General features: G+C 41.7%; 1 protein-coding gene across 1 annotated transcript in view; it reads right to left on the minus strand.

The window, feature by feature from the left end:
• The window catches only part of ESRRB (estrogen related receptor beta), a 134,017-nt gene that overhangs the window by 44,763 nt on the left and 81,631 nt on the right, over positions 1-7,623 (minus strand). The window lies entirely within an intron of this gene.

The raw sequence follows: 7,623 nt of genomic DNA on the forward strand, positions 1-7,623 counted from the left end.
CAGGTACTTCTCCTTCAGGAATTATCAGTACAACTCACTAAGAACAGCCCAGCTGCTCCCCACAAACTCACACTAGAATCAAGTCAAGGCTATTGGTGTAGATGACAGTTTCAGGCAGTTCACAGGCTGCAGTGCTGGGAAGGGGCAGCAGTGCTGATGAGGCAAATCTACCCCTGGGACAGCAGAAAGAAATGAGCCTGTCTGTGGCAGGCCAGGTGAAAAAGATGTTTGGTTCGTTCAGGATGCGCTGCCCTGTCTATAAGCAAAAAGTTCACTAGCAGACCTTGCAGGAACTTCATTTGTAATACAGAAGTCTTTAATTAATTTTCATGTTGGATTCCTTCACCTCCCTCCCCCACTTCGCTATCATTACTAAAAGGAGAGCTTAGAAGTATATGGAAAGGACTGCATCTTTACCAAATTTGCAAGCTCTTCTTATTTATTGTAGTCATAGACAGTCTTACTCCCTATATGTAAGTTCAGGCTTTTTTTAGAACACTGTTAATTTTTATGATATCTTACAGCAATGACTCCTAGGGATTACTTGTGCAGTGTATAAACAAACAAAAAAATCCCACTTTTATTTGCCCATACTGTATTTGCAGCCTTTCAGGCTACCTGATCATCTCCTGACTGTCCTTCTCAGGAAACATACTTTTGCCATGTTCTCCTCATTCAGTTTTTCATTATCTATATAATTGTTCTTCACGCAGAAGTTTTTGCAGACCTCTTATCTGCTTCATCATCCATCTCTGAACTTCCTCCAGACTGGCTATTTCTGTTCAGTCCAGAACAGAGTTCAATGAGCCAGCTCCTCAGCAGCATGAAACTGGCACTGCTCCATCACTTCTCCAGCTGAAGGTCTGGACAGTAGTCAAGACAAAGGCACGCCATCAATTACCTACTGGTGTTACCGTATTTTCAATGTTATTTTCAGCCTATCTATTATATAACTGCTTACATTGTTTGCTTTTTTTTCCTCTTTGAATTAAAATCTAAATTTTTACCATTTCTTCAACAGAGAGTATCAGCAAGTTACTTACTGCAATCCTCAGATCTTTTCCTGAGTTGCTACAGTTAATTTAGAATCCATTAAGATGTATGAAAAATCAAATTAATGCCTTCTGGTGTGCAATGTTTTGCAATAGTCAACAGTGTATTTCATCTACCACTGTGCTGTCCATGCACCCAGCTTTATTAAGATCCTCTGGAGTTCTTCAGTCTTCCTTGATAATTTGATGTCATCTGCAGAGTCTCATTGTTCACTCACTTCCCAGATCATTAACACATGGATCAAATACCACAACACTGATCTTTGTGGATGATTCATGTTAACCTTTTTCATGCTAAAAATTGACTTCTTTTTTTTCTTTTCTGGGTAGGGTGTGTCTACCCTTTCTTTTCTGTCTCAGGCACTGTTTAATTGACAATAGTATTAACCTGAGAGGTTAAATTTTCCCTTCAGCAAGATAATTTGTCAAAGGCTTTTAAGAAAACCCAAATACATGCATTTTCCCGATGATATGTCCAAAGAATTCTGACTGACTGGGGATGCTTGACTTTTCTTCTTGGAAGCTCTGCTGGTTTAAAGTTACCATACTATGGTCATGTGGGTAATTTCTGTTTCTATTACTGTTTCAGCCCATTTACCTGGTATTTGTGGCAACTCCTTCTGCCAAGAGGTCAATCTTGTCAGGGGACAGGACAAAACATTCTGTGATGCAGCAAGGCTGGAGTGCACACGTGTGTATATATATCACATCTGTGTGTCTGTTGATATGAATGTATGTTTGACATGCAGCAACTTCGCAGTCCTGCATCCTTATGATTTCATTTGACCCAAGTATTTCCTAATTTTCCCTTCTCTGTTTCATCCTCAATGTTTGACCTCATCTCCTATATCTGGAATCGATCAACCAAGTTTGTTATTTGGCAAGACTGTTGACCTTGAGAGTATGGGCAGGCATCTCACGTTCCTCGGCTGCTTTGCCTGGTGTTACTTGAGAGGAATCCAGAGTTTGGTCCCTCTCAGAGATAGCGTGATGAGTTGATGAATGCCCATGCTTTGCCCAGAGGGTCACATGGGACTAGAGGCCATGGAGCAGTTACAGGAATAATTGTTGCAGGTGCATTCATTTTTAATCCCACAGGGCACCTAGACAGATTGCAGATCTCCTGGTGTAATGCCAGCTGACTGTGTGGAGGAAGATGAAGCTTTGCTAGCTGAGACCAGATCTTAGCATCTCACAGCAAAGCTGAAAGCTGATGTGCTGGCCACATTCTGGAACATTTCCCTACCTGAGAAGTGCATTTGAAGTAAAAACCTGAAGATCATTGGGCACAATATAACGATTTTAGGGTCAAAATGGAAGGCAAAACCACCATAAAACACTGTTCTGCACTGAGGAACTCCACAGTACAAGGAGTTGGAATTGTAATGTTAAAGGCAGACAGAGGACAAGACTATGAAAAAGGCACAACAAGGAGGTGAGCTGTATTGTCAGATTCAGTCAGCAGAGTTCAAATCCCAGCTTCTGTCTCTTAAAAAGCCCCAAATTCACAGAGGACCTCAAGAGGACGCACTGAGGTACTTCCCTCCACTGGAGGAAAAAAAAAAAAAAAAAAAACGGAAAAAAAAGGGGAGATCAGTCTCCTAGGACTAACTCACTTCTCAACTCACAACCTCAATTAAGGAGCCTTCCTCCCCAAGGCAGACAAACAGTAACTGTCTGATGGTGGATCAAGGATAGCAACAACCCCCTATATCGTTACAGCTGAGGATGCTCCTGTTCCCTTCCATGAGACAGTAATACATAGTTATTTCTGGTTAGATGTGAATGCACATTTTAGAGGCAAAAGTTCTTAACACCAAGACAGACCAAAGATCATAGCTAAGGTGATTCTATGAATTCCATAGCTTGTGTTTTTCTTTTCTGGCCTCAGGAACAACTTGCACAGCTGATTATTGCTGGGCAGCACACACCAAGTTAAGCCTCAGCAGCTCTGACTTTCTGCAAGTCTCATGGAGATCCCGTGATTTTTAAACAGATTCAGAGTGTCCCCTGGCAATGAAATACAACATCTTGAACTTCAAGAAGAACAGCTAAATGTTTTTTTGCAAAGAGCTCAAAGTGACGAACAGCCATTTTGCTCAGCTCTAGTTACCTTAATAGGAATGTAAAAGGAGAGAGACTTGATCCAACTCTCCTCCGTGCTGGCACAGGAAACTCCGTTACTATTTCTGTGCCCATGTAACAGGCTTAGAGGTTCTAAACATTTCGTTCATTTCACCTTTCCTCATCATAGGTCATTCCCTCTAATCCCTTTAGCATCTTTGTGGCCCTTCTCTGGATTTGTTCCAACTTGCCTGGGTCTCTCTTGCAGCAAGGTGCCCCACATTGCACGGTGCGACGCCACAGCGCTACAGGGGAGAGTAACTCTGGAAAGTACACAGCAGGGCAGACATATGGACCAACTGAGCAGTAGCTTCGCCAGACATCAGGTTGCACATCAGCTCACATCATTTGATAGCCACTGTCTCACTGGGACCTCTCTGAACATAAGCTGCTTTTGCCACCGTGCTCTGCACAACATGAAATTTGGAGATTCTCTTCATTCCAAAGTAGATCCAGTATCATCTTTAAACTACACATTGCTAATTGCCACTTGCTTTACCAAAGCCTGTTAATAATGCTCATTTTTTCAGCCTAGCTCTTCTTTTTTTCTATTCTGATTTTTTTCTAGTGTCTTTCAGTTGTGTCAACTGTAAATTTGAGAACTCTTTCTTTCACATTTTCCTCTGCCCTTTTGGACACCACCTTTGGGGAAGGATAAAGAATGTCTCTAACCCCTCTGTTTACACCCTGTCAGCTAATCCATGATTCATTTCACAGGATTTGTATCAAAACCAATTTGATCTAATTTCCCTAATAAGATCTTGCACAGCTTTGTGTCAAAAGCCCATGCACGGTCCAGAGACAGTCTATCCACTGCATTCCTTTTTCCCCACTAATTGTCTAATTGTATCAAGAAAGGTTATTGTCTGCTGTACTCCTGTTTCATAAACCCACTGCTGTTTATCACTAACAATGTTGTTAGCCTTTATGTGCCTATAAATGCCCTCAGACGAGCATGCTCCCATCCCAGAGATTCTGGATGTAAATACACAGGTTTAGACCAAGTCGAGATTGCACTTTAGGTTTTTATCCATTAGCGTATCTCCCTCGGGCGGTGATGTTGGGTTAATGTTACAAGTTTCTCCAATTCTTCTCTAGCCTTTCATCTTTTGCTATTTCTCTATAATAGCTGGACTGCTTATGAGTTAAATGCTCTCTTGAGAACAATAGCAATAATAAGAGAGGGAAAGACTGCTAGATGGACAGGACCAGGAAGGGACAAAAGATTAGTGTTATAAAATCAACACAGTAAGTATTGCCCCCAATTTTTTTTCTTTTAAACTTCAAGGATTACAAGTTTGAGATCCATGCAGATAAGGCTGTTTTATTGCACACTCTTTGAGGTTATTTTTGCCAGAAATAGTAATTTGCAGCTATATCCACTTCTTTACCCCACTTTGGGATATGAAAATTACAGGAATTCAGTAGTCCCTATCTACAAGCCTTCACCTAACTCAAAAGAAAACACTCACACCTGCTTAGCAAGACAGCCAGAAGAATATCTGGCTCTGTAAATTTGGCTTTGCAACGAAAGTAATTTTTCCCAACAGAAGAATTCTCTGTTGGCTAGAGTTATCCCCAATTCACTAGCTTAATTCCATCTGAGCATCTAAGCGGTGAGGCAAACCCAAGTATTCGACACTGTACCTTTTCCATGCAGCACCCCCTACTCCAAACTGGATCAAGGAAAGTTTAGAGGCAATATTTCTGAGCTGCTCTGGTGGCTGATCATCATTACATGATCTTCAATAAAAAAGGCAAGGCTAGTTCAGTACTATAGTCCAGTTTGCTGGAGGAAGGTAAGGAATGGCCATCAGAAGTTCTGCCAGGTAGGCCAGTGTCTTCACCAGTATTTTCTGATAAAATCAAACACTCACCAACCCAACATGTTGGAGATTTCCAACAGTAAGACTGAAATTATCATTTGGTAATCCAATTGTCAATTGTACTCCTCAGGCAAAACCTTCTCTATTGTGAGCACAAGGAGAAAAGTAAAAGGTCAGAAATGGCCTTTTTTAGGTAGTTCTCACAGCTGGATGTGGATTCCAGACAGAATGAAATCTTGATTTTTTTTTTTTTAAAGTCCTCTAAGATCTATCAAAAAATTGAAAACCCCTTCAGGCAAGATGCCTGTACAGCTTGTAACTAGGTGCCCTATTACTGTGCTTGAGGAACTGCACTTTACTCCTGAAGTCCATGAATAAGGAGTCCTCACAGTGGACTCAAGCTTTACTGACAAAACCTAAGACTGACATTATAAACCTGCTCACTTCAGGCTCCAGCTTGTGACAAAAGCACACTTTGGATTGCACAGACATTTTTAAACCAACCATGAAAGACCAAAGAAACTTTAATCTGCAGAAACACCAATGATTTAAACAGAGATAAAACAGCCAATCTCTTCTCCAGTACAGGCCTATTTTTGCTATCAGTATTATTTAGCCCGGTTGGTATAAACCTGCACTGCATGTGTAAATGAGATGTGCATATCATGCCATGACATCATTTGGGCAACACAGATTTTGTGTCCTTTGTGGGCCATGTGAGAGAGCTTTGCATCCCACAGCTGGCTGACAAACAATATAGATCAGCTTCTCAAACACTGGCTGCAACTCCAGTAACAAGCCAAATTTTGTCAGGTGTTTTTTTTTAGATACAGGAGACACAAATAAATAATGTTTTCCAAGTGGCAGGCTAGACATGACAGCTGCAATAACAGCCAATGTAATTTTAGATCACATATGCAAAGAGTTAATGTCATGGAGCTGAGATGCGCACACCTGTTGGGCGACCTGCTCTTACCATGGACAGCTCACACACATGCTCCCACCCCTGCCACCCACTTCCAGGACACCCACCATGGTGCTAGGAAGGCCACTGGATAACTCAGCCTTATCAGCCACAGTCCAGGAAGCTTTTCTGGGCTTATTCTATCATACAGGAACATATCCTGTTCCCAGGGCAAACTTCATTTCTCTTTAGGGGTAGGCAATGGCTTGGGTAGTGCATGTGTGATGGGCATGATCATAAATATAAATCGCCAAGTTACCAGTGCATAGGCTTTAGAGGTTTTTTGTTTAAACCACAGAATTTTGCATTGCTATAAAGGATAAGAGAGTCAGAACCTCAGATCAATCTAAATGTTTTTCTCTGGAGTACAAGTATGATTTCTAAGAGTTCTGTCATATTTGCTAGTGGCAGCTCCCTTTGGCTTGCGTGGGTTATGCTTCTATTCTGTAGAGTATGGCAAGCCCCAGACAGCCTGTCTGCAGGGCATTTCTCTGTAATACACCCACACAAATACTACACTTTGGAACAAATATAAACCATAGCTTAGCAAAAGGCTGATGAGCTTGCTCTCTAATTTGGAGTAGAAAGCACTGTGTGACTTCCACTCCATAGCATGAATACCAACCTGTAGTTCACAAACCTGGACTGCCAGGCTGTAACAAGGTCCAACTGTCAGCATCTTATTCTAAAAGAGCTACACCATCCTAATTCCAATTACACCCATTTTCTGTTGCTTTTGGCTTTGCTGGGCATCTGGACCTGGCTTATTTTGTAAAAATGCATCACACTTGGCCTGCCTTTCACCCTTGCTCTGAAGGGAGATAGAGATTTTTTTATTTTGCTTCAGAATTTGATGGTGGGTCAGGGGAAGAACTTTTGAGTGAGGAGGCTGAAGAAGCTAAAATGAAAATATGTAAGGACCAGCAAAGTCCCATAGCTCCCCAGCTGCAAAAGCCTATCTAGAGACCTGTCTCCAGGGATCAGTTCCCCAGGTATTCTTGAAGAGAACTGGGTTGTATGAGATCTACTGAAGTGTGTCACTGGTTGAGACCAGTTCTGCCATGTAGACTGGAGGAACATATTTCTCGCGCAGCAGGGGAGATGGAGGCCGCAAGCTAAGGAGATGGAGAAAGCAAGTGCTCATATTCTGGCTCTTACACAAATAGTATTTGCTTGTCTAATGCCCAGGAGACATTTTATCCCTTTGACCCATTGCATAACCAGAGCCCAGTTACATATTGGTAGATCTTCTCTAGCCCAAGTTAGCTCACGCTGATGAAAGCTGCTGCAGCAAGCTGTCCAGAGGCTGCCTAATAAATAAAAAAGGCTTCTCATGGGCAGAAGACATTATGGATTTCCTACTAGCCTTCATTCCTCTCCTCATCCTTGTAATTTCTCTTCACCCTTAGGACAACACTCTTGTTAGTAAATGGTAAGAAGTATTATACAGATGAAGTGACAATTAATTTGGAGGTGTGACATATATTATCAGTTCACTCTCTTATTAACGCATTGCCTTTTGAAGGTACCTTGACCTCTGATATATTAATGGCATTCCCTCCAGAGTGAATTACTTTAGCACTTGAGCTAATGCTTCTTGCTTATACTTACTGTTGATATTTGAGCAAAACAAGGACCAGGACTGACTTGTTCACTA

The sequence above is a fragment of the Egretta garzetta genome, unplaced genomic scaffold, assembly GCF_000687185.1.
Source record: "Egretta garzetta isolate BGI_Z169 unplaced genomic scaffold, ASM68718v1 scaffold79, whole genome shotgun sequence".
In the NCBI taxonomy this organism is placed as follows: Eukaryota; Metazoa; Chordata; class Aves; order Pelecaniformes; family Ardeidae; genus Egretta; species Egretta garzetta.